Source organism: Dermacentor andersoni, chromosome 4 (assembly GCF_023375885.2).
Source record: "Dermacentor andersoni chromosome 4, qqDerAnde1_hic_scaffold, whole genome shotgun sequence".
Classification (NCBI taxonomy): domain Eukaryota; kingdom Metazoa; phylum Arthropoda; class Arachnida; order Ixodida; family Ixodidae; genus Dermacentor; species Dermacentor andersoni.
Window position 1 is genome coordinate 142,062,861 of NC_092817.1, and position 26,714 is coordinate 142,089,574.

The 26,714-nt window shown below is 50.2% G+C and overlaps 1 protein-coding gene across 3 annotated transcripts in view; it reads right to left on the minus strand.

The window, feature by feature from the left end:
- LOC126537858 (uncharacterized) overlaps positions 1-26,714 on the minus strand; it is a 334,043-nt gene that overhangs the window by 79,978 nt on the left and 227,351 nt on the right. The window lies entirely within an intron of this gene.

Consider the following 26,714-nt stretch of genomic DNA (forward strand, 5'->3'; position numbering starts at 1 on the left):
TCAACTTCTCCAATATTATATATAGATGAAAGGTGTCAATGAGAAAATTGTAGAGAAACATGAAAAACTCCCGAGACTGGTTTCTGTTGCTGAATGCGCGCTATATAAAGATGTTTTTTCCGAGCGTGAGAGAAATTCGCGAATAGACGCAAAGTGACTCGAGCAGGCAGTCGCGCGACGATTTTGCGTGTATTCGCGAGCTTCTTTCACGCTCGGCAAAACGCATTTACGTGGCACGTATTGAGCAACAGAAAGCTGTATCGGGAGTTCTTTCATGTCGCTCTATATATATATATAGAATAGGATTTATTGATAGGAAAGACAGAGAGGTCGACCTGAGCTAGTGCGCTCTAGTCTGCTACTCTGCACTGGGGAAGAGGGAAGGGGAGTGAAAGTATTGGGATGGATGATGATGATAAGAGAAGTGGTGAGTGCTTATGTACATGAGACAGTTGCCTCGCTAGAGCCGCTCGTCGAGCTTGGTGTCCTGCAGGAACTTCAACAAAACTTTTGTTGCACGCACTGAAATTGCAGTGTCAGGCCATGGGCCGAGGATAGCTTCCTCCGACAGTAGTTGTCTGCCAACGCTGGCTAGGAAACTGTCTAATGTCCTTCGCTCCAGCATATATGCTGGGCAGTCGGACAGTACGTGTTGCAGTGTTTCGGGCATCTGGCAGTGTACACAATCAGGGTTGTTCGATTGGCCGATGAGGTGTGCGTAGCGACGGGTGAAAGCAACGCCGAGCCGAATCCTGTGTAGCAATGATGTTTTGCTCCCTGTAAGCTTCGGGGGCAAACAGAATTTACCGTCTGGGTCAATCGTATGTAGACGTCTGTGAATATTATCAGAGTGGGCTCTATAAGCCTTTGTAAGGTCCTGCATGAGTGCCTTGATCATGGAGTTGGTGTCAGGTCGCGAGTAGGCAATGCGTACTTCATTAGAGGAAGAGGAGGCCGATCTTGCCTCACTGTCAGCGAGTTCATTACCAAAGACACCACAATGGCTAGGCATCCATTGAAAGGTGATCACGTGGCCACTTAACTCGGCACTGTGATAAAGTTCGGCGATTTCCAGCACGAGCAGATAGTATGGTCCTTTCCTTAAAAAGTATTTTAGTGCCTGTAGCGCTGATTTGGCATCGCACAATATCGTCCATTTATGGGGTGTCTGCGTTCTCATAAAACGGACAGCCTCTCGTATTCCCGCAAGTTCTGCAGCCGTAGATGTCGATTTGTGGTCTAATCGAAATCGTTGAGTAATTCCAAGTTGTGGGATCACAAATGCGGCCGTTGTGGCAGATGGCGTGACCGAACCATCGGTATATACTTGTACAGTCCCACTATATGATGTAAATATATGGGACAGGGTGAGCTGCTTCAAGCCAATGGAGAAAACGTGAGATTTCTTCCGAATTCCGGGTATCTGAAGCCTCACTAGTGGTCTTGGCAATGTCCATGGAGGTGTCACGGGGATGTCGGTGGCCCGGAATCTTGCAGGTACAATGCTTGCGTGACATGCAATAGCTTTAGAAAAAGCACAGTCAAGGTTGGTGCTTGGAAGTGTAGACAGTGGATGGTGTGAGTGTCTGGTTAGCAGGCGAAGATAGGTTCGCACAGGTTCACAAGACCTGTATATGTCGATAGGACAAGCCCGTGCTTCCGCTATTGTGCCCTTAGTTGACGTGCAGCGTGGCAAGCAAAGACATATTCGTAGTGCTTGTGCCTGAAGGCTCTCTAGCGTGCGTATACAAGATGACCCCATGTTAGATAACACAGGCATGCTGTAGAGTATGTAGCCCACAAAAAGTGCCTGGTACACTTGGAGCAAACTTCGCTCAGAGGGGCCCCATCTCAGTCCTGATATTACACGAAGAACGTGTATAAAGTTGGTCAGTTTAGCCCTAAGCGCAGTAACATGTTTGGTCCAAGAAAGGCTGCGGTCTATTATCACGCCAAGATATCTCTGGTGGGTGACTAAAGGGAGCGCTGTTCCGTCGACAACGATTGGATAATGTGACATTGATTTGCGCGTGAATGCCATGACTGCACACTTAGTTGCTGAGAGTTGCAGGCCTCTACGGCGCAAGTACTTCGCCGTTATGGTAGCCGCACGTTGGAGTCTTGCACGCACTTGTGGACGTGTGACCCCAGATGACCAAATACAGATATCATCCGCGTACGTACTGATACGCGCTGTTTCAGGTAGCTCGTCTGCAAGGCCCACCAGTATGATATTGAACAATATTGGGCTAAGGACACCACCCTGCGGAACACCCCTGCGAACGTCATGCCTATCAGTCTCGCCATCCGAAGTGGACATGAAAATGGTGCGGCCACTGAGGTAACTCTGCAGCCATGCATACATCCGGCCACCAACACCAATATCCTCAAGCGCCTGAAGAATCGAATGGTGGAAGACGTTGTCGTAGGCACCTTTGATGTCCAGAAATATCGCTCTATAATTTTCTTACTGACACCTTTAATCTCATTATAATACTTGAGGAGTTGATTAATTATTTAAGACTAATTATGTAATTAGGCGGAATGCAGAACAAATAATCCGAGTATCTCCAAGCGACGGCAAACAACATTACCTTGGTTGTGCTCAGCTACATTCCGCATTTGCGTAATTTTAAATCTTGGGGCATGATAGTTGGGACACACTGAATATAGAAACCAGAGCGCACTGGCCTTACGATGGTTGCGGCTACGGACACGTTTGGCCAATAATGTGGCGCCGTTTAGAGAACCGGGGCCAGAACTTTTTTATGCTGTACATTAGTGAAGAGTCATGCTACCAGGTATTGCAGCTTTTTCTCCCACGTATACAGACAAGGAAGTAAGCGTCGACAGCTGTGACTAGCTCAGAGGCTGTGGATTGGGCGAGCACAGGCGGCAATGTTGCCTTTCCTTTCACTTTCATTTTATTTTATTTTATTTATAAGTGTATCAAGCCTACAGTAACACACAGCACTCACTTTTATTCGCCACAACTCACTATAAGAAACGCTGCCAGTTTCCCGTACAATTACATTGGTTTCTTCGACTGGAGGCGTATCAGGTTGACCTTCCTACCTTTCCTCTTTCCTCCTCCGTCTTATATTTTGGTTTCTTGCGGTTGTTACTAAATATCGAGCCCCCCTCGGCTCCCCTTATTTTTACTCCTAGGCTGCGACGTAATCGGGCGACAAGGACCGGCAGCGCGCAACCATCCGCAGCGCCCTCTATCGTTCGAGGCGCGAGTGAACCAAAAGATCGCTGCCCCTTCGGGATGGGACGCGCCGAATTTGGGTCATCCGGTCTTCTAGCTGTGCCGAGGGGTGGCCGCCGGTGCAGCCAAGGCGTCACGTGGCCTCTCTCCATCACTTTCGCTCGGACGCACTGTATAAATTGCAGCGCGGTCCCACCGCCTCGACACTCTCTCTCTCTCTCCAAGCTTCCACTGTTTCCAATCTCGCTGCCGGTCGTCGTTTACTTTCGTTTTCGACACCCGGCCGCAAGGACCCCCGGTATGCCTTTGACTCGGAATGGGAGGCTCAATTTCTCTTTGCGAGGCGCTTCAGAGTGGTTCCGAGACTGGTTTCAAGGTCTTCTTCTCTAGGAATTGCGAAGTGCATTCGGACGTTCTTATTGTTTTATTTTCATTTTCTTCTTTATTCTGCGACTGCGGCTTTATCTGTGATCTCGTCCGAAAGGAGGGCAATCCTTCTCTAGTGGAAATCCGAGCGTAATAAGTATAAGAGATAATAGCGGCACGCTCGTCCGCATGTGCTGAGAGATAGGAGAAGCGAAGCTTGGAAGAGCGAATGAAATCGATGAGAAAAGTCGAGAAAGCGAGACCAAGATGGACAGTTCCTGACTAAAGCTGAGAGAAAAGCGGCAAGGAAGAGGGATGCGGACGGGGGCAGGCGTTCCTCGAAGTGTTGAGGCCTTGAATGTAGAGCCTCCAGGATGCGCGGCAGCGACTGTGAGCACCGACCGGGTACAGGAGCCGATTTCAAATGTGCGGAAGATAATATATATACGAAGTAATACCTATCGCTCAGCAAAGTTTGAGTGGCTCGAATTTCCCTCGCGTTGTGAGCCCTGAACGAACGCAGCGCGGCTATAGGTGTATACAGTACATATACAACCTTCGCGTCTTTCGAGATAGGTGTCTGGCGCGAACTAAAGAATGGCGTGGAGAACGGTGGTGTTAAGATTCGCCACGGCGATGGGGGCGCGCGGCCTCATCACGCCTCCGTGCGCGTGCATGTGCGCCCGAAGAAGCCTGTCATCGGCAAGGCTGACCAGCATCAGCCAAAGCCGTCCGTCGCCGCCGCCCCGTTGCCGTCGCGGCGTGGAAGGAGGCGACGTTCTCGCCCGCAGGCGCGGAGCCGACGTGAGATGATGGAGGTACTCGCGAGACAATGGCCAACGTGCCCGCCGCAGGCAAGCGGGCAGGGACGCGAGGAGGCATACCTCGTCGTCGCTTCTGTTGTTTCTTTCTGCGTCCAAGCGCTACGCACTCTTATGACGCGCTGGACGGCCCGGCGGCCGCACGACCTGCTGCCCGGCGAATCCGTGTCAGCAGCAGCGCCAACGTCCGCCTTGTTTCGCTTTGGTCGCCGCCGCGCCTGGTCGAGGCTCCGAGAAGCGCGATCCGCCCGGGCATCAATTAGGGCGCGCGAAACGCGACGGTCAAGTTCGCCCGTCAGCCGACACGGTCGAGCCTCGTGTAGCGAAAGGCTGGACAGGTTTCAGCCAGGGCCTTTCCCACATTCGGAGGGTGTCTTCCGTCTTTCTTACTACCTTGTCTTGCGCGCGCGGGCCAGAGTGCTTGTACTGCGCGCTGTCAGGTGACTCGAGCAGCGCCTTCGGTAATTCGCATTTCGAGTGCTCTTTTAAACCTTTGTTCGTGAATTCAGCAGTGTACGAAGGATTGGTACGTGCATATTTGCGGAGAAAGACAAGCCAGCAGGAACCAGCTCTGTGTCACCAAAAGAACGCGTAGGGTGACTTAAGCTTTGCCAGCTCCTGCGACTCGGGAGGATTGCTATGACTTCGGGGACGACGCGACGTGTTTGAGTATTTTGTTTTTTATTGCAAGTTATGTTAGCACCGGGTAACCGGATGAGTGAAAGAAAAGAAGAGTCAGTGAAGAAGTTCGCCACACGGAATACTTTTCTTCTTATGAGGGCGAAAAAGCGCAAGACAGGCATCCAGGGACTACTTAGCGATCTGATATACGACGGGCCGAAAACGGGGAAAAAGAAGGTACCCAAAACGACGTTCACGTCCAAGTAACACGTTTCTAAAGATACATATAAAGAAGTCGAGCGTATTTTCGAAAGTCCAAACGTTCATATTGATCGCCGATGAAGCGATAGAACTGCACTCACTAGTTCATTATACAAATAGAAAGGTCAGTGCGGCTGCGCGGCAGGACATTAATAACCCCACAGCGCGGCCACTTGGCGCTATGGCCAAGGCAGTATCCTCGAAATGTGATCGGCATGATGCGACTTAACGAGCACTGAAAAACACGTTGCGCAGAAGCCAGTCCTCGGCTCACGATACCGACGAGCAAAGAGAAGTTTCGAGCTAGTCCTGCTGGCTCGGTGGTCATCTTTCGTCGGCCATATTTATGTCTTATTTTCTTCTTGCCTTCACGGCTCCCGTTCCAGGGCTCTTGCGAGAACTGCCTTATCGCACAGTTCAGCCCGAGAGCGTCATTACAGGGATGTTTGCCGAATACAGATGATGCATCCTCAACGCGCAAGGTCGCGCGCGCGCGCGCGCTATGGACTTGCCAAGCGCAGTCATGGACCAGCAGGCCAAGCAGTTGTCAGAAGGGAAACGAATCCGCAACCCTGAGAGCCGGAACGTCGTAAATCCTTTCGGCGCCGGCGAGGACGGCAACACCTCCACTCTGGTGGCGAGGGAAGGTGTCGAGTCCAGATGCCAAGTGGCCGAGTTTAAACAGGAAGGCGGCCGCTTGTACGCTGTCCGTGCTTCGCGACTGAGCGGTGTATCTTTCCCCGTGCGGTCAGATAATTGCAGAACATACCTATGTACGTCCGGGACCAAAAGTATGCGAACCAAAACTCCGAAAAACAAAAAATCTGAATTTCTAGACGACTAAGGGCCGACAAGCTGAAACTGCAGCGAATGCACTGAGATGTTTGCAATGACAAGCGTGCACTGCGGTCCTCAATTTTAGGTTACACGCCAAAGCTTCGCGGAAATTCGGTTTTTCGCGGAACTTCCGGTGTGCATGCATTTCATCAGGCGCGTACGTAGACTGACTGTGGAGGCTTATATACATAAACACATAGGTGTACGCACCCCTGGAGAACTTTGAAATTAACATCGTAATTGCCCTTCACGAAGCCGTATAGAGGCTATACACACACGCCTTGCATAAAGTTGCTTTGCGACACTAAATGTTTGACGGTAGAGGTACTTCTTACACGTTAAGATATGAAATCCAAACTCACACATTGCAAATTGTCATTACTCAGTTCAGAAAGTCGATGTTCCCTATCATATTGATCACGATTGTACGTGGTGTATTGGAACGTGCAGTCTACGAAAGGCAGTAACAAAGGAAGTTTTCGTCCATGTCATCTGGCTTGCATAATAAAAAAAAAGCATATATATCGTAACGATAAACACGTTGACACCTCATTGGTTGTTCAGTCTCTCAGCGGTTAAGACTGTGCCTGCAGTATTGAGAGAGCTGTGTTTAGAATCGTGAGCAAGACTTCATGGTACAGTAAGGCGCAGTGGGGATTCGCAGTCTCTCAGTCCTGCTTAGTGGCGCTGTTTTGGGCAGTGACTTAAGCCTCAATTTGGTATCCTCGCTTCTTCAGCCGTCATAAATACGTGTAATAATTAGCATCGTCCACCTATTAAGATGAAAATAAGCTATAAGATAAAATGCAACGCTGGTGTCCGCACTGGAAAATTTCCCCAGCAGGCACCGTTGTGTTGACACATACGATGAACGCTTGGCCGCGTGACCACCCAAATGCACCGATTTTCGCACGTGCGACCACGTAGCGGGTAATCGCGCTTTCGGGTGCACCCCGTCGAGATCACGCGAATATCGCGCGGGCGATGACGTCCCCGAGAACGCGCGTCCTCTTGACGCACGTCGAAAACGACGATCTCGTTCAGCTCGGACCAGTTCCCATGCACTTCACCTCCAAGCCGGTCGCATTTCTGCCGCTGGGATCCGACAGCGTTCACTACGCATGTCCTCCGACCCCCTGCCTGGCGGAAGATGACGACTTCGGGCAGACGCGTTAGTCAAGCCGCAGGGCAGGTCCCCGCGTAATGGCCTTTTCAAAAGTCACTTTCGCTTATCCCGCAAGACGACCCGGCGGACGCCACGCCCGCGTCTTTCCCAGCCCAGTGGACGACGGGCGATGCCGCTGGCCAGGCCGGGGTCGTGCCACTTTAGCGATGACCTAACCGCCGACCGCAGCAACTCATTTGAGTCTGCCTAGCGCCTTTCCCACCTTTCTCTTTCGCCCACATGACTTCGGCCAAAGGTTGATTGTATCCTTTAAAAAAAATAATAAATAAACATATCATCATCGTCGTCATCGTCAACAGCAACAACTCAGGCCAGCAATGCATGTCATTCGCGGTCAGTGCTGTTACCGAGGCATCGTTTTCTTTCACTGCAGCGATCGTTTCCTAGCGTAGGCTGCGCTTATTCCAGAAACATCTGATGCCAGGATCCTTACTGCAGTTGTAACTTCTTTCTGTTCAAGGGAGCAAGAAGTTATTGGGAGAATCCAGAATGTACTGCTTCATACTCACCCATTTCATAAACTGCTACCTTTATTTTTTTTTCTTCATTTCTATTTCTTTTGAACTAATTCTGCAAGCTCTCGATCACTGTCGCTTCCTATCCACGCGACTGGTAATGAAGCGTTCTACGGATAGTGCTCTGAAAAACGTTTGCGTTGTTCAGAGTGACCCAACGTACAGCTGGCTTACATTACGACTACGTCATGTAAGTGCCCAGAAAATTAATTTCGATACTCTTATCCCAGCTTATGCTACAATACATGAAATAGAAAGGCAATAATACAAAGTTTATTGCCGCGTTCTGAATCGCTTATATGCAATTGTCCTTGCGTAGTAGCCGGATCACCGTAGCACGATGAGAAGGCAGCAGACACGTTTCTCGCTTCGAACGAAAAATGACTGTCAGTGAATTAGGCGATGAGAGAACGCTATGTCAAAATAACGAGAACACTAATGCGTACGAAAAAAAAAAAGCATTTTGATTCATTAGCAGCACTCTGGAGAACTGACTTTTCAAGGGCGTTGAATGAAACACTCGAAAATTCCTTAACCGTGTCCTATAGCAAGGACTCGCGTCGGTCTCTTCACCGGTGAGGCCGGTGCGATCATACGCGAGGGCACATTCACAGCAGTTCTGAGAGCTCCCGTCTTGCTCACTGGAAAGCGCTAAACGGCTACTCGTACTTACAAAATCGCTCAAGATTGGGTATTCTATAAACTCGTTCCCTATCGTGGCACGCAGCAGCACGAGCAGCCACGAAACCCACGACGTCGGTCCGCTTTACTGCTGCTAACATCGAGACTCGCACTGCGAAGAAACCGAACCGAATTTCGTCGTCCTCGGCGCGGCGCTTGAGTGACGGGCACGAGAGAGCCACGCCTCGCGAGGCCCAGGCTCTGTCTCGCCACAAGGCGGAGGGAAAGGGGGCGCGCGAGTGAGGCCAACCCTTTGACGGCGGCGTACATCGCGAGGCTCATCGTCCTCGACGCGTCTTCCCGTGTGAGAAACTCTTCCATTACGTGCAGCCCGCAGCAACCGCGCGACCGGCCCCTTTCTTTCACCCCGCGCTGGCGTTGAATCGCGAGGTGAGAAAAACGCGTCTCTCCTCGTTTCGCGGCAAAGAAGCAAAAATACAAAAGGAGACAAAGGTAAAGCGAAAAGGCGACCGTAGGATAGCGCGTTGGACGAGGCACGGAGAGAACAAAAAAGATCAAGGCGCCAAGTGTTTTGAAGGATGCGGCGAGGAGGAGCACTAAGCCGCGAGGAAAAAGCAAAGTTGCCAGCGACGGGGCAAGCATATTGGGAGACGATAGGAAGAAGCCGTGGCTCCAGGAAGAGCGAAGTCACCGAGACGAGCGGAAAGAGGGAGAGAAAGAGAGAGATGAGACGGGGCAGCAGGACAACGGGAGGCGAGGCGCGCGGCGAATACGCCACCACGTAAGACGAGAGGAGCCAAGGATGAGGCCGGCGCCACAATGCAAACGCGGCGGCGGTTGCGTAAGCTCGGCTCGCGCTTCCCGGGCGGCTGGCGAGCCAGTTTCCCATGGACGTCGCCACCCACCGGCTGTGGGCACGTAGATCACCCGGCAGCGGTGATGCCCGCCAGCCCCGAAAAATGATTTCTTCCGCGATGGACGTGCCAAGGGGCGCGGCGCGGTTGTGTGGATACGTGGCGAAGTTCGACGCGAAGGGGCGCAGTCGTCTTTTTGTGTGTGTGCACCGACGATGGTGCATCACGCGTCAGGACGCCCCCGTTTAAGTGAAACAAGCGCAGGCAGCGGCGGCGATCGCGAATCTCGTGGCGTCGGGAAGGCGAGTCTGCTTTTTCGCTCCTCACGGTGGTTTCTCTATCTATCGGATAAGGTAAAAGAAGACAATATGTCAAACTTGCATGCATTTCTCTCTCTCTCTCTCCCTCTCTCTGCGCTTGCTTTTGTTGTCTTATCGAAGTTTTGGAACAGGGAATAAGAGAACACCCGAACTAACAATACGGGAGCGTGGCCATATGCGCCGCTGGCGAAAGGACAGCTCGTGCGCTGCGGCAGTTCTTGAAGTGCATCGCCCTTAAGAGGAAGCTTTAGCTCGGGTGCTCCTATCTAAATACATGTAAAAGGAGAATTCGTTTTTCTCGGCAACCACTGCACCAAATTTGACGGGGTTTGCTGCATTTAAAAGAAAAACTTAAAATCTAGTGACTGTTGGTTTCGAATTTTTGAGTAAGGTCGTCAATGTTTTATTAAAAATTGGCGAAAATCGCAAATTTTCAAAAAACGAAACTATCAAGTTTACAACTCTGTGACTCAACCACTAAAAATGATAATACAATTCTGTGAATTGCATCTCATAGTACATCTAAAGCGGACAAAATTCATATGTTACACATGAATATACAAAAATTTAATCATTGGGAAATACAACTTTTGCAAAACCGTTGTAACCAACGTAACAAATTCACGTAAGATGTAAAATGACATACTGAATTTGTCCGCTTTGAATGATCTAATGGATTCCGTTTACAGAACCGCGATATGAGTTCTGGATGCAGAGCTATGAATTTGTAAACTTCGTGCTTCTATTTTTTTCAAACGGTCAAATACTTGAAAATCGTTTTAAGAAAATTCAAACCCTAAATCGAAATTCCGCTTCCAACAGTCACTAAAATTTAACTTTCTCTTTCAAATGCAACAGATTTCATCAAAATCGGTCCAGGGGTTATCTCATAAAAACGTTTTTGCGTTTTACATGTATTTGAATAGGCCGCGTCGGAGTTGGGCCCGAGCTAAAGCTTCCTCTTAACTGACCGTCTGTAGTTTTTTATGTGCATCTTCTTGTGTGCGCGCAAAGTTCGCTCTCCATTCTTTTTTTTTTCACTTTCTGCTCACTATTTTCTTTACCGCCGGTGTATGGTAGCAAACTCCATGATCGTCTGGATAACCTGCTCACCTTCGCGTTTCTTGCTCTCTCTCTGGAATTCTGTTCTCGAGGATGGTCGTTAGCTGCCTTTTGCCCTGCATCTCGCTGGCAAACTTCCCATGTTTTCACATTAAATAAAGAACATTTACGAATGGATCTTTACTGCTTGCTTCGTAGTCGCAACTGGAATTCACATTTCAGCTCTTCCGTCCAAGAATTGTAAGTCTCAGTCAGGGCCCCATGTAATGTAATGCCCTACCTGCCGGCTATGCTTCCCTGTGAGGTCCTCGAGAGCTGTGGGAATGCGCGGTCTTCAATTCAGAAAGTTCGACAGAGAGGGAGAACTGGTGCGAGATCATTACTGATCGCTGCCTCTAAATGCCTCCTCGTTCCACACCACGTGACCACAAAATGTGCTCTTCCTGCACGCCGCCAACGTCATCGCATCGGGCGCCACCTCAGCGGCCCCACGAAGGAACTGTGGGCGCCCGTCCTTCGCCACACGAAAACTGAAAGCTCCTGCGGCAGCACGGGGAGCGTAAAAGCGTGTGTCCGTTCGAGAAAACGGTTTCGAGGAACATGCCGAACCAAGTAGCGCGCGAGGAAGCAGCCAGCGTATGACATGACTGAAGAGGGGAGAGGGAGGAGGTGGCACATCTCGTTCCAGGTCAAGTGAGATGTATCCACGCATTTACTTCTCAGCAAACGCTCCGAGCGCGCCGTGCTGTGCCCGATGCGAGCCGCTTGCGTGCGCGCGTGTGTGTTTATCGAGTGTGTCCAGCGCCAGCGGGAGCGAAGTGGAGAGGAGGAGCAGGAGCACGCGCACCCACAGGGCGGCGGGCGTCCCGCGGCGAAACAAACGCACGCGCTCACCGCAAGGCCTCCCTCGCGGCTTGCCGCTGGCACGGGACGGGAGCAAGTGATCAAGGACGCCCCCTCAAAGGTCGCCGAGGTCACGACGGCGAGCAAGCCAGCGCTGCCGGCGTTGCACGCCAAAGAGCGTCCGTCCGGTCGGAATCGAGCCTTCGCTTGGCCCGCCGAGCTGACGCTGCCCCGTCCGTATACGCGCGGCAACGCTCTCCCCTTCCGATGAGCGCGGTGCAGAGTCGGTCGGCCAGAAGCGAGAGCGGTTGTTGTTTGCGCCGCTGCCCAGACAGCATTGGGGCCAAGGATCCCTCCGTTGGTGCTCCCTCCAACCCCCACTTACAGCCCCTTCTCCTTTTGCGAGGACGACCGCAAGCACCGAAAAACGAATGGACGATCGCATTGGGCCAAATGGCGATCGCTGCCGTCGCGTCGCTCGATTGGACGGAGGCTGGGCAGTCGTGGTGGCCAGGTGAATAAATAAACGGTCCAAAGAAGAAAATATTAGCGTCTCTCTGATCCGCGCTGGATGCGAGCGGGGCTTGTTTATGCATCCAGGGAAACCTCCGACAGTGTCATCCCGCTGGCTCATCCGCCGGAAACCCTCTCTCCATTATTGTTTTTGTTTTATTAGTTTAGTTCACGCGCGAGCAAACTGAGGCGATAAGTTGCCGTGACCCAGATAGCAGAAGCGATTTGCCGTCACATGCAAGCCCCGCACGTGAAACTGACCAGATTTGCACGGCTTCGCAGGCTGCGCGGATGAAACGAATGCGAACGCCTCACGCGAGGCATAAAATACAACTCCGAGACTGACCGAAGCAGCCGCGGTTATTGTGAACGTTTCTCGGACAAAACACTCGGTTAAACAGGCTCCGCGTACTTGGACGCTGGCAAGTCATGTACGCAGTTTGGTCGGAGTACAATAGCCGCATCATAACCACGTGAGTTATGAGTAACGCAGTAATTAAACCGAAAGGAACGAGCACGACCCTGCCATGCACTTACACAAGAATAGGGCAGAAACTGCCACGCGGAAACCTGCCGGGCGATTTCTTGTCGACATTATAATTGGTCTCGCTTTTATACTAAGGCTTCTCCGATGGAAAAACAGTAACGCAGACATAAGCGTGGAGTTTCCACACACCGCACGCTCACGAGAACACGCCACCGTCACATATGGTGGCATTAGATATCGTAACTGACAACAGACGAAGGCGACGTAGTCAGTATCCACGGTCATCTTCTGGAATAGCAACGGCGACTTTTCACGGACGCATAATGTAATGAAAAATGAAATAATTAAATCAAAAATAATGAAAAAGCTATAATGTGGTCTGTGTAGCGCTGTGCGCAAGAAAGTATAGGTTGCGAAAATTCCGCTAATGCGAAGTACCACACACACACGCATATATAAAGAAAAAAAATAAGCACGCTACTGTTCACCACGGTATGAATTTCATACACTGGCCAGTGGGCGCAGTGAATTCAGACGTGCGGACCTATACGTGGCGCCCGCGCACTCCCGATTGTGCCCGCTTTGGGACGATGTTGCAGGCGGCGAGATTACGTAGAATGTATGATACTTTTTTCAGCAAGTAAACAAGAAAAGGAACAACGGAAACGCACACGTGCCGGCAGACGCGTGCGGCGACCACGCAACGCGCATATGACGATGCATGCCTTCTGCGTATCCGTACGCTCTCCTTCAGGGCAGTGCCGTGCCGTGGCCTACTTTTCGCCGCGGTGGGAGGAGTGCGGAGAAATTTGCGAGCCGCACGAAATGCCGACTGCCGGCGGCCTTTCTTTCGTACGCCCTTCTCGCGCGTTCCTTCACTAGCCTGCTTGCGCGCGCGCGATAAGTGAAAGCGAACTGCAATGAGCTTGCAAACGATGCGTGTGTGCGCGCGCGCTCGGGGACCGCAGGGAGTGAGCTCGTTTTTCTCATAGAGAAAATAGGGAGAGGGGGGAGGAGGAGGGTTGTTACGTACTAAGCGTTCCGTCTCAGTGAGGGTTTCGTCTGTTCCAGCCTCTGCCCAGGGATGGAGCGAGCAGCTACAGGTCGATGTCTAATTGCCCGTTAATACGTTTTGCATGTTGGGAGAATCCGGCGGTCGTTTGTCAGGGCCACTTTAATTGTTTCTGGTCGTGATTAATGCTTTAAAGCTGCGCCCGTCCTGGAGTCTGGCCAACTTGCTCTTGCTCGAGTCGTTCGATTTGTTTAGGAATGAAATCGTTAGTCAGACAAGGAATTCCACTCCACGTGTACGTTCGTGCGTGTTTGTAAGTCTACGCAGGGAAGGGAGACGAGGGGTGGGAGGGGGGGGGGGGGGTCGATTGCCGCGAGAAAGGTTCCTTTCTTTTGTTAACATTTCCCTGTTGTACGTACCATTCGCCTCCATGACACACTTGCCCCTCTGGTAATTTTACTGACTTCATGCAATGAGTTGTGCCCTTCCATATATATTTAATACATTTCCCAGCTTCATGTTGCAACGCCATCGTCTCCATTTAAGGGCTCTTCCCCCCATTGGTTATATAATGTAATATTGCGTAGCGACCTTCGGTGCTTCAACCCATAACAACGAACACAGTTCAAGCATTTCAGATTGCAGATCGCTTATTTCTTTATTCGCTCTGGGATATTAGATCCGTGCATTTGTGCACCATGCGCTCACCTTTGAACCACTCCTTAAGCATAGCCCGTTAACGATGCGCACGTCTCCGGCTGCGGTTTCTCAATCACCGAAATCTCATTATCTGGCGCAGGCTATTTGCGTTCGCGAGGACTGTCAACGACTAGCCAGCTTGTCAAAGGCAGCTATAGCTTTTAAATATTTTCCGGCGTTTCGCTTTCTGCCCTTTATTGTCGGGCTGTCCAGGACGTGGGGCTGTCCGCGCAAACTCGCTGCATGCGTATGAATTATGATCATAAGCAACTTATACACGACCTCGAGGTCGCCACTTCGTTGCCACAGCGATTAATCATAATTAGCTTCAAGATTTCCTCGTTGAGCACGGTGTCTACTCGTGTCGCTGTGTTGGTTGATTAAAGAACGGAGAGAGCGGAGAGTGTGTGTGCGTGTGTGTGCACGTGTGCGAAGAAGAAGACACTCGCACGGATCATGTCTTGGCATCGAAGTTGTCCCGAACACCTCCGCGAGAAAAGCTGTTAGCAGAGTTGGCACGTATAGCTATAGATTTCACACTCACAAGCGCGAAGCGAAGTCCTAGGAGTTATTTTCCTCGTTTCGGAAGATCAACAGAACATTAATATCTACGCCTAGAGCTATCTCGAAACAAACTTCGGCTCATGTCTCAGGCCGCAATTTCTTTTTTCAATTAGCCCCAAACGCATCTAAAAGGTTATTTCGTCGATTTTAAAGAGTTTACACCCATTTATCTGCTACTTAGTTTGTACGGAACGTCTACAGACAGAACAGATTATACGGCGCGTATACAGTTCAGGCATGCACTCTACAACGAGACTCTGGTGACTCTAATTATGTCTCGGTATGGCGTACGGAAACAGTTTAATGTCCTTCAACTTATTGCCTTGTCATGCACCTCGCTTTATAGAGGAGGAAAAGCGGTTCCTTATCTGTCACTCTGAACAAAAATATTCCAGTTCTGTGGGAGCGCTTTTTCGGCACATTTCTTCATATAGCTTTGGTGACTGACCAGACGTATACCGTTGCACGTTCGTTCCAGAGAATGAAGCCTCCAGTCCCGCCACTGCCCAACCCACAGAACAAAATAAAATAAAACAAGAAACAAGTCGTTCGGTTCACAGAAGCACAAAACAGAGCGTCAGCGCTCACTATAAGGTTGGCTTCCTCACTTCGCCGTACGCTTCCCTACTCTCTGGGAAAAGGCATTCCGGTAATTCGACGTATTTCAAGGTGCAGATGGAAATGCCCAGCGACGCGATCAGCCCCAAAAAAGTATCAGCATAGATCGGGAACCGTTTACAATGAACTTGGAGGTAAAAGGAATACAGGGTGAACAAAAGAAAGCAAAATTCTAAAGAAGCCCGATCGTATACGAGATAATAACACCGTCTTGCGCCAATAAAAAGGACTTCATGGACAGCGCGAAGAACAGAAATCCATTTTAGCTGGCGCGAAAACGCCCAAGGATCGAACTACCGCTGTAGGCGATGACTGCACAGCGTGTGCCTCCGTCTCTATAAAAAAACGCGGACGTGCCGGGCTATATACGCAAGGCTAGGCGCACAGCCGGAGCCGTATCCTCGACCAAATGACCGCGCGCCGCTCCGCTGCAGCCCTTTGTCGCAGAAAAAGAACACGGCGACTCCCCTTTCGATCAACCCGCGCTCGCGCTCGTTCAAGGTTTCGGTCGACCAGGAACAGAGAGCGTCCGACACACCGGCCGCCTCACAACGAGCACCTTCGCTGCAGTGCGGCCTTCTCGGTAGCAGATACGTCCCTCGCTCGGTCATGACAGACGAGCCTTTCGAATGCAAACGCAAACACGGGTAGCAGCGCGGGAATATCATACGAGGAGCCAGCGTTAATTCAAGCATATACAATCGAGCGCAGGCAACGCTTCGTTATGCGTGTGCGCGCCGCGCGGCGGACGTATAGTGCATGCCGCGGCGAGGGACAGACAATACGAAGCGATGACGTCTACCTTTCCTTTTTACACACATGCGTGGGCACGGCTGCCTTGCCCTTTGCGCAAAGAAAGAAAGAAAGAAAGAAAGAAAGAAAGAAAGAAAGGTCAGAAAAGAACCGACTCTCGGTCTTCGAGACAGTCTTCTCGCCTCCGGGAGCGCTGCTGATGGACCTGAGAGCCAGCGACGCTGCAGCATGCGCGGCGCGCCCGAGCCGTGCCTACCCCGTTCGAAACGTCGAAGGACAGTTAGCACGCCTTTACGTGCCGAAGATCGGCAGCCCGAGAAAGAAACGACATCCGGGCCCCGCTGGACAAAAAAAGGTGGTTGATGAATCGTCGCGAACCGTTGCGGCGGACCTGACCGTCACCCGTCTTCTTTCTGTGCCCTGCCAGGGGGCGCGCAGCTGCCGCGGACGATTGGCGGAATGCAGGCGCCTTCAAGGTTGACCACATAACGGTGTCGAGTTCCTCCCTCCTCGCCGGCGCAAGGACACACTCGGTTGAGACGAGGAAAGTAGCTCTGCTGTAGACACGAAAGGGGGGAGCGGAGGGGGGGGGGCAGAAAGAACAAGATACTGGGGCGCACAGCAATTCCGAGTGAGCAGCACAGTTCCTCGTTTTTTTTGTTTTTTTTTTTTCAGAAGACTGATCCGACTCCCCTCAAAGGTGATGGTGATGACGCGACTGTCCGCTGCAGTAGTCGTCTTGGTCCAGAGTACAACGAGACCATTTATCATCGGTTACACCCTGGGAGCCATTACAGGAGCATCATCTGGCTGTTGTCTCTGCAGCCGCGCGGTTGACGTAGTTTTATAACGCCGCGGATGTGTCCACGGCCATTGTGCTGCCTGCAGATCGTACGAATACCGTACATTGGTGGTAAAGTCCCAACACGGAGACCGCGAAGGCATTTCGTCAGTTCCGGTAAAATCGTCTGCCTGCAAACAGAATTAGGTCTAGCGGTAGATCCTTCTGCACCCTTGCGGTTTAGCGGCTTTGCCGTCTGCGCCAGAGGAAACGTTGGTCAGCGCAGCCACAATTTTCCCTTCGTGAAGAAACAGAAACGGTGCAGATGGCTGGGCGAGAAATGTACGCGCGTTTCCGCAACGGCAGCCATTCGTCGCAGTTGTAACATTTTCGCGAGAGAAGGACCGACGAATAAAGGGAGGGAGAGAGAGCACGGAAGAATGAAAACCGGTGGGCGCCGACGGCTTCACGGGGGAAATGGATCTTGGGACGGGTCCAGTCACGGTTTGCAGAATGGACGACCGCTATCTCGTCCCGTAACCCCCTCTAGCGACAGCCTCGCTGGTCGCCGCTTTGCTTTTTTTCTCTCTTCGAGCTCGTTAGGAGTTGGCTCGCGCGCGGCGCACATAATGTTCTTCGGCTGGCAGAGTCGCCGTTGCCACGCCGTGAGTCGCATCTATTTGCGGGGCTTACACTCAGCGCACCTGGCGCCCGACACCACGCGTCGCGGTTGCTGGATAGTGGACGCTTTTTATCTATTCTCTTTTTGTGTGTGTGTGTGTGTATGTGTGTGTGCAAAAAAACAACAAAAAAGTGCGCTCAGTAGGCGCTAAAGGCCACGGACACCGTGTACACAGCTCTGTCCAAACAGAATCGGCGTATCAAGAGCGCGCAAGAAGACCCCGCGACATTTAGCAGTCTTTCACCCAGCGTATAGGGTAGCCAACCGGACGCCCTTCCGGTTAACATCCCTGCCTTCTCCCTTTCTTTCCTCCCTTTCTTTTCTCCTCTCCTCTTTAGTTGTACAGCGCCATGCTGCGACAGCGGGCGGCCTCCGACCGTAATCTGCGCGATCGTTAGGGAGGAGATATGCAAACCCTGCTACATTACTCGCATTACTCGGCGGCTACGGTGTTCTGCACTTTAGCGCGCGCGGTCGAGGGTTTGAGCCCCTGCCGCATAGTTGCTGCTTTCCTGCAGGGCCGGAAAGCAAAACAACCCGCGTACTGAGATGTTTCAGAATGCTTCACTTAATGTAAAAAATATGTACGTTTTTAGAAGGTTCGGCTATTACGAGTGGAAACGATAAGGATCACAATTAGCTCCGTGCCGCGCAACTTGACCTTCGTCATAGCCAAGATACAGTTATAGTCATCATCATCATCATCATCATCATCATCATCAGCCTGGCTACGGCCCCTGCAGGGCAATGGCCTCTACTATACTTCTCCAACTACCACGGTCATGTGCTAATTGTGGCCATGCTGTCCCTGCAAACTTCTTATCGGCCCCCCTAACTTTCTGCCACCCCCTGCTACGCTTCCCTTCTCTTGGAATCCAGTCTGTAACCGTTAGTGACCATCGGTTATCTTCCCTCCTCATTACATGCCCTGCCCATGCCCATTTCTTTTTCTTGATTTCAACTAACATCTCATTAACTCACGTTTGTTCCCTCACCCAATCTGCTCTCTTCTTATCCCCCCTTAAAGTTACACCCATCATTCGTCTTTCCATAGCTCGCTGCGTCGTCCTCAATTTAAGTAGAACCCTTTTCGTTACACTTATAGTACGTTAGAACTAATGAATCATGTTGAGCTGTGAAAGAATCTCGAGCAATCTATAATTCATTCTTTTTGTTTTTCTGGCGATGTGTATATGTGCTCTGTCTGAAAAACTTGTACCAGTGCAGCGAAGCCTGCGGTTACCTTGTGAGCAACTCCGAAGAGAAATCCGGCTACGTAGTTCACGGGCTTGCCCATGGCGTGCCGGTATTACTACCGATGTTGCATGCGTTAATCCAGCGCTATAGATAAGTCCGTGTTAGTGGCGGAAACATTAAACGAGGCGCTTTGGTTTTTCTTCCCGAGTGGTTGTCGCGACTCTTACTTTCTTCAGCACTGCAGCACTGAGTTGAGATAAAGGATACATTTGTGTGACTCTGGGATCAAGAAGGATACTCTGCCGGGCTCCATAAGTTAACCAACTCTACTGCGAACGACGAGTTCAGTTTGTCTGCATGTTTCGTATTGAGCGCGTAGCGCCCTCGCCAGTTCTTCAAAAGCCCAAATTGAAAAAAACAAATTATGTGGGTTTTATGTGCCAAAACCATGATCTGATTATGAGGCACGTCGTAGTGGAGGACTCTAAGAATTCTGACCACATGGGGTTCTTTAACGTGTACCTAAATCTAAGAGCACGGGTATTTTAGAATTTCGCCCCCGTAGAAATGCTGCCCCCGTGGCCGGGATTCGATTCCGCGACCTTGTCCTTAGCAGAGCTACTAAGCAAGCATGGCGGGTAAGCCCAACTAAAGTCAACATCTTCAGCTCACGCGGCACGAAATGGCGCCGGCACTGCAGCACTTAAAAAAAAAAAAGCTGCAGTAATTGTTATTTGTCGTGAAGTCCTGTGGACTGTCGTTCCCTGCACAATCTTAACGCGAAACATATAATTCTCGAGGCGCCATTCAATGTACTACACTACAAAGTTTTCATATGGCTTTTTTTTTACCAGAATATTTTTTACTCTGCACCTGGTTGCACCATGAAAATTGTTTCAAACTCGGCGGTTGCATATCGCGTGAGTGGATTAAATTACGCAAGTATATCGGAAGTAAATACGCACCCTTTTCAATTCTGTGCGACTAAGTGGATAGTGCAGCTTGTTTTCATCATTTACGGCTGTATGCGCCATTGTATTTCGCACAATCATCGGCGCCTTATTTACTATTTCATCACTTGGTGTTTGGTTGTCTGAACTTGTGACGTTCCTTCTCACAATATTATTTTTCTTACCACTGCGGCGTGAAGAGCAGTAGCCATCACCATCGGAAGCTAACTAAAAATACTTCTTTCATTCCCATAAAAAAAAGAGAAGAAAAGAGGAAGATAAAGAAAACGACAGTGCGACAGAAACAGATATCTTATAGCAGGGTTACCGTAGAGTGGGGCGCGTCGTGACCAGACACGAGTGACTGGGCCTCAGTATAGTGCAGCTACGCACACGACTGAGTACAAGGAGCGGCAGGAATACGGGAACAATACTTGTCTCGAGTCGCCGGCTGCCAGTTACAGACGCCCGTTTCGGAGATGACGGTTTCCTCGTGCGACCGCAAACGCCATCCATGCATAATAAGCACGCGCTTTCGCCCGAGTGAACGCGTTGGCGCACATGCACCGACGGCGCCCCGTACACCTCCGTTCGACCACGACCACCGCGGTTGCCGTACGTCGCGTGGGCCGACGACAGACAGCTCCGTGGCTGGAAGAGAATGCAACGCCTGCGGGCGAAAGACAAACCAGGCATCATTGGGCGGCTCCTTCGCCGCTGTGGCGTCGACCGCCGACACGTTTATTTTTAGCCTGCGGGCTGCGTACTGCTTCACACAGCGCAAGTTCGCGCCGGTCAGCTGGCTGAATGTTTCTTGTTATCATTGTTATTATGATTTTCTTGTGGCAATAAGTGGCGCTGGCGGGAGAGGAAAGGGATGGATGATGTGTGCTATGCGCCTCGTAGCGTAGCCGCTGAAGAGGCTGGAGTACGCGATTTCGCATGCATGTAATTTTGTAAGTTCGGCAGCAGTACCTCGCAGAGAGGAAACGAACAGCGTTCTACATTTGGAATTTCATCGTTGTTTCTATTCATTTCAATCATATTTATTTTCTGTATATACTCTGTATATCGTCAAATTTATTAAAGTTTTGAAAGCCTTTGTTGACACCGGAGGGAAACGTAGACCGTCGCTTCGACAGCAGTGCTTGCTTGCATGCCAGGCTTGTTTACCGAGGCCACCATTCGATGCCTATGAGGGAAACTTCAACATGCCTTGACCAACCGGGAGGACCTTCGCACGCCATTATATTTTGATGGAAGACGAATATAAAACAGAAAGGAACAGCAGAACGAGAACAGCACACATTACTGTAATAACACATGAGAACAACGAATTATAGTAGAATAACAATATCCTGCGCACAGCGGGAATCAATGGTATGCGAAGCAATTTGCAGGTAATCGCTCATATTGCATCGTGGGGAGTTCTGTAAAGCACTAACGTACGAACACGCAAATAAGCGTAAGGTGAGCGATTGTGTGCGCGACAACGAAAGAAAGGACATGGCATGACGACTGATTCGTTGTATTCCGGCGAAGAAACGTTACAATCTGTTCTGTTACGCGCTGGGGCCGATCCCGAAGGACGCGTACAATGGCCCAGAGCATCTCCAAGCGCTATCTACTACGAGGCAAGGACTGGAGTATGTGTGCCGATCCCCGAGGCAGTGCAGCGTCACATAGCGTCTCGATGCGTTAGCTGCCACCACAAGGAAGAGTGGTGGAAACTGGCGCGCTGCCAATACACTCCTAATGCGCGCGCCTATATACTTTGTATTATGTCGCAGATCGCGAGCGTCATAGAAGCATTTTTTCCGGCGTTTGCCATGTATATATCCCTTCACGTATCTCGGGAGTGGGATATCTTGCGAAGGACTGGACGAATATGTGGGTGACGAGCGGTCTGTCAATGCATTACGGCAATGCGCACCTGCGCATGGCCTCTCCTAATATTTCTCCGGTTCCTGTCCGCAGATGAAACACTCTCAGAGTACCACTTCACCTTGCGGCCAGTGAATTGCCACTCGGACGCCAGTATACGTGGCGTAAGAGATTGGAAAAGACCACTGTGCCAAACGGAAGTCGCTCCACCGCGAAAGTAAAGCGAGCCGTCGAGCCAGGGCATTTTGGGCGCGGCTCCGGGGCCTCGGCGATGGCGTTGTGGTAGATAGCCGTCGAGGTCGCGGCGCCGCCGGCCCGAATCACGTAACAACAACATAGGTGCCTTTAAACGCTCCCGTTCTCTCTCCGGCTCGCAGACAACACTCCCATTTTGTGCACTCGCTTTCTTGCTGCGCTGTTGCTCTTTCCGCACTTAGCTATTGCTTTAAGACTTAACGCCTCGCGCTTGTCCCCCCGTGTCTTGTTGTACCTCGGGGCACCCTTGAGTTTGCTTTTTCACTGCGAAGCTTGATTCTGTTTTCCGTTTGTCTCTCTCTCTCTCTCTCTCTCTGCGTGTATTTTAATTGAGTGTGTTTACGTGTAGGTGTCCGTGTATTGCTGTTTGTGTGAGGTTGAGTGTGTCTGCATACGTGTCTGCGTGTTTCGTGCATGCGGATGTGTGTACCTGCTTGCCTGGTGTGCGTGTGTATATACGAGTAAGATAGTTTTTTCATTCTCTTAGCACTTAGATGATCTTTTGACCCCTCTCTCCGCCACTTATCACAATCGTTGTGCGAGATCCAGGGCTTCACCTTCTCCGTCCCTTCATTATTATAACAGTAAAAAACTCAATCTAACGAAACCCGATTTCACAATGTTCCCGAACGAATAAATTTACATTCTCCGGCAAGTACCCATAGCTTTCAATGTTGTCATCAATCCGAATTAACGAAACTAACTTCGACAAACTCCATTTAACGAAGTTTTTCCTGAAATAAACGAGTAAAAAAAGCGGTGATTTCTTTGAAATCTTGATACAGACGGTTTTTTTCTTCGAGCGTTCGCTCTAAAGCTAACGCGTTAAAACATATAGGCGCCCTAGTCTTTATTTAGGCGCCCTTAAAACATATAGGCGCCCTTGCTTTATTTTGACGAGGTTGCACGCCGCGCCCATGTACGGAACTGCGGAATATAAACACTGCCATGGTAGGAGCGGCGGTGCTTGCTTTCGTTATTTCATGGTGTATGCAACAGATGGCTGGATTAGCGGCAAATACGATGCCGTGGTAGCTTCTGCGTGTCGCTACCTTACAATTTTATATTTCGAAGGACCAAAAAAAATTTCTCGATTTTACAAACTCCCCGATTTAACGAAATAATTCCAACGTGGTTATGACTTCGTTAAATCGAGTTTCATTATTATTATTATTATTATTATTATTATTATTATTATTATTATTATTATTATTATTATTATTATTATTATTATTAGTTTTCGATGTCAGGCTACTCGTCATTACCGTGTTCTTGCTCTTATTAGATGTATTTTCCTACCTGGAGCGCCATTCCTTTAGATCATCCCTGGTTTTCACGTAAGGACATGTAAGCTTGAGCAGTGGACCACTTGTGCGGCTAATTGTTGAAAGGCATGCAATTTGTTAACCGCCCTGCTATCTATTTGCCTATCCGGCCCGACTATCCGCACATCTTCCATATATTTTCACCCTTCCTTCTATACTGCGGCACCTCCTTGCCAGAGGCGTGTTTTCGAGATGCGTTTCGTGCGCGCAGTGCTTGATACATTACTCCCTCTGCGCGAGAAACAATGCGGACCAGGAGGCAATAAAGGTAGAAAAAAAAGGTTCTGGCGTGCAGCTCGTCGTCGCCTCCTCTCTCTCTCCGTTACAGCTTTTGTGTTCTCGCTTAGCGATCGCGTCGTGTCGAACAGCTCACCCCATCTCCCTCCTCTTCCTCCTCCTCATTCGATCTACGAGGAACAATGCGAACACCTCTCGGTCTGCCGGCAGGGTGCGCGCAGTCCTACTTTGCGGTAAGACTCGATCCTGCTTGCTTCGCGGCTGCACCTAATGTGCGCCCGCTTTTTTTTGCGCCGCTATCGCTCACCCACATCGGCTTTACTTTCCTCCTGCGCAACCCGCCCTCCCTCCACTTTTTCGTCCGTACATTCTCTCTCTCTCTTTATCTAGCCCGTAAAACGAGTATTTGTCCCGGTCCACTAGATGGAGCGCAGTTATGTATACATTGCGCTTCGCCGTAAGCAACGTGGCATGCTGCACTGGCCACGCGAGGAAGCACGAAGTTTCCCTTCAGGAAGGCAACACGTATCCGAGTCAACACTATCCTATACGGCGGGGAGTTACACAACAACGATGGCTTCCTGGTCCGCCGTTACCTCTGCGGAATTCAGGTTAATTGTTACGTCGTTGTTGAGCCTCGTTGGTCAGGTTTAGAGGTTACTTCAAAAGTAATCCTGCACGGCTATTCTTGTGTTACAAGAATAGCCGTTGTTGTTCTATACAATTTCTTGTGTTCATTTATCTGCATTAATGAGAATTGACAGATTGCGAAAAAAAAAATATTTGCTATGGTGTCAATGCGTTACATCGGACCCAGTCTTTATTGCGAAAGCGTCTCCCTTTAATCGCAGCAGTATAGCTTGTTGGGCAGGTCTTCGTGCAAACTAATGAGTCATAATGTTCGTTTTATGTTCAAGTTTAGCTGTCAATACGCTAGTCGCCATGTATTAAGCAACATAACGCTCGCAACATCCTTGTACGCACCCTTGTGTCATATATACCCAAACCACAGTTTACCGCTATATTCCTCGAACTTGGAACGAACTATTTTGCTACTAATCTGGTTGGTGTGACAAATGCGTAACGAGCACGCTAACCGTAATTTTTTCGGAATTATACTGAAAAGCACAGACGCAGGTTGTCCTAGTTTGATAACTGTGCAGGTTAACCTAATAGACGTCACACTAACTTGACAAAAAAGTCGAATACCGCGAGGTGAATGGTGACGCAGAAAGAAGCAACGCACACGAAGAGATGTCTATACAAGACTTCCAATACCGAGACTTCGAATGTATTTGACATATGTGCTAGAGGTCCTCAACCAAAAACGAAACAAAATAATAATAATAACAATAATAACCCGCAGCATAGTTATATTACACTAACGGTGACATTTGACACCCGATCGGTTGTAAGACCTTTCTACACTATACACTCGCACTGCGGTTTAAACAGCAAGCAAGGCACCAATACGAAGTCCAGAACTGCGATCACTTCTACGCAAGACAACTTGCTGGTTTGTGTATGCTCTTCTACGCAAGACAACTTGCTGGTTTGTGTATGCGTGGCACGTAAATACCAAAGAACTACGTCGAACCCCACGTGCAGGAACCGCACTGCGAAGCCAGAGAAAGCACACGGCTGTACACGACGTCTCAAACGCGAGCAGAGAACCGTGCATGCGGATTCAAACCGCGCACCCATGCGGTCCATTGTCGTGCAGAGACGGCGCATTTAACGAACGCCGAGAGCTACGATTACGTATAGCGTAACTAAAGCCACTCTTTCGCTTCTACGTTACCGGGCCGTCGATTAATCGCCTCTTGTTGTCGTTAGTCAGGAACTATAAGTGCCGAAACTGGGTTAGTCAGTTTAGTTTCCCCGAATGGAAGAATCGGTTTACCGCTGCTGCTTCGTGCGCGCAGGCGTGCGAACACCCAACGTCTGAATTCTCACCACGGAATTAACGCTAGCGGCAGACGTGAGGGTATACATACTGAGTTTCAGTTAAGTAGTGTAGCGTTTAAGGCAGCAAGCAGAGAGCGAATCAGCACCATCGCCAGACGTAATCTGCGCGCGGAAACGGTACTCGCCGTGAAAAGTTTATTTGTGTCCCCGTATACCGCAACGGTGGCCTAAGTTTAAGGACGGCTATTCGAGACTTGATTTCAGAAACTCTCGTCGCTTTCCTTCGGTCTATCGTTCCTTTCTGTGCAACGGACTGCGAAGACAGACGCATGTGCGACCCGCGCGATTAAAACAGCCGCCTTTTTACACACGGAAGTTCAACCAAACCAGTTCCATCTGCCGCGCCTTCAAGAGCGTAACACCATTGTCGGTTTGATTTCAGGCCTAATCACGACGTCGACTAACCTCCTTCTTCTGCGTAGGGTGTACCGAAGCAGACGCTTTTTTCTTATTAACTGTCCTCCACACTTGGTTTCATATAATTTCTGTGAGTTCGTGTGAACATTCGCACAAGCCGGGCAGTGAAATGGCAGCGCGTTTCGCAGCTTTCTAGCACACTACTGAGACGAGGCTGCTGAAGCTAATTAACGTGCCGCTCTAGTTACTCGGAACGCGTAGTTGCGTCGAAACGCTTCAACTTACCGAATTAGTTAGCTTCCGTATCTAACCAACTGCAGCACGGAGAATCCCTTCCGTGTGTTTCATCTGGGACTGCATTTGACTAAAGGAAGTTAAGTCATATAGTACATACCTTAGCACGAAGTTTCTTTCTCTAGTTCCCGGATCAAATGTGTGTAACCCTGTTGATATTCGGAATCGACTGTCGCGCTGTTGTTTCTTTAAATGATAGTGTACTACTCTCCCGGTGCGTTACCGTCACAAAAATTTCAAAACGGCTTGCCTTGACAAAACTGGTCGAAATCCGGCTCGGACCAACCGGGACATTATCCACTGCCGTCTGATACAGCCAGCGGCGACAGCTCGGCAGGAACAAGTCGCTAGACGAGACAGGACTCCATCGGGACGTCATATACGCGCGGGTATAAATATACGCACCGCATGCTCGCATACAAGATTCGTCTGCCTCAGTTGTTCGAGCTGACCGCTTCGCGGGGTCGTGTCACATCTTGCCGGTCGCCATGCATGCTCTCTCCCTCCAAGAATAGCGTCCCGCGCGATGCTTATACACGTCGCTCCTCAATCTTGTCACGCACGCATCGCGACGCGTGTATACATGGCGCTCGGGGGAC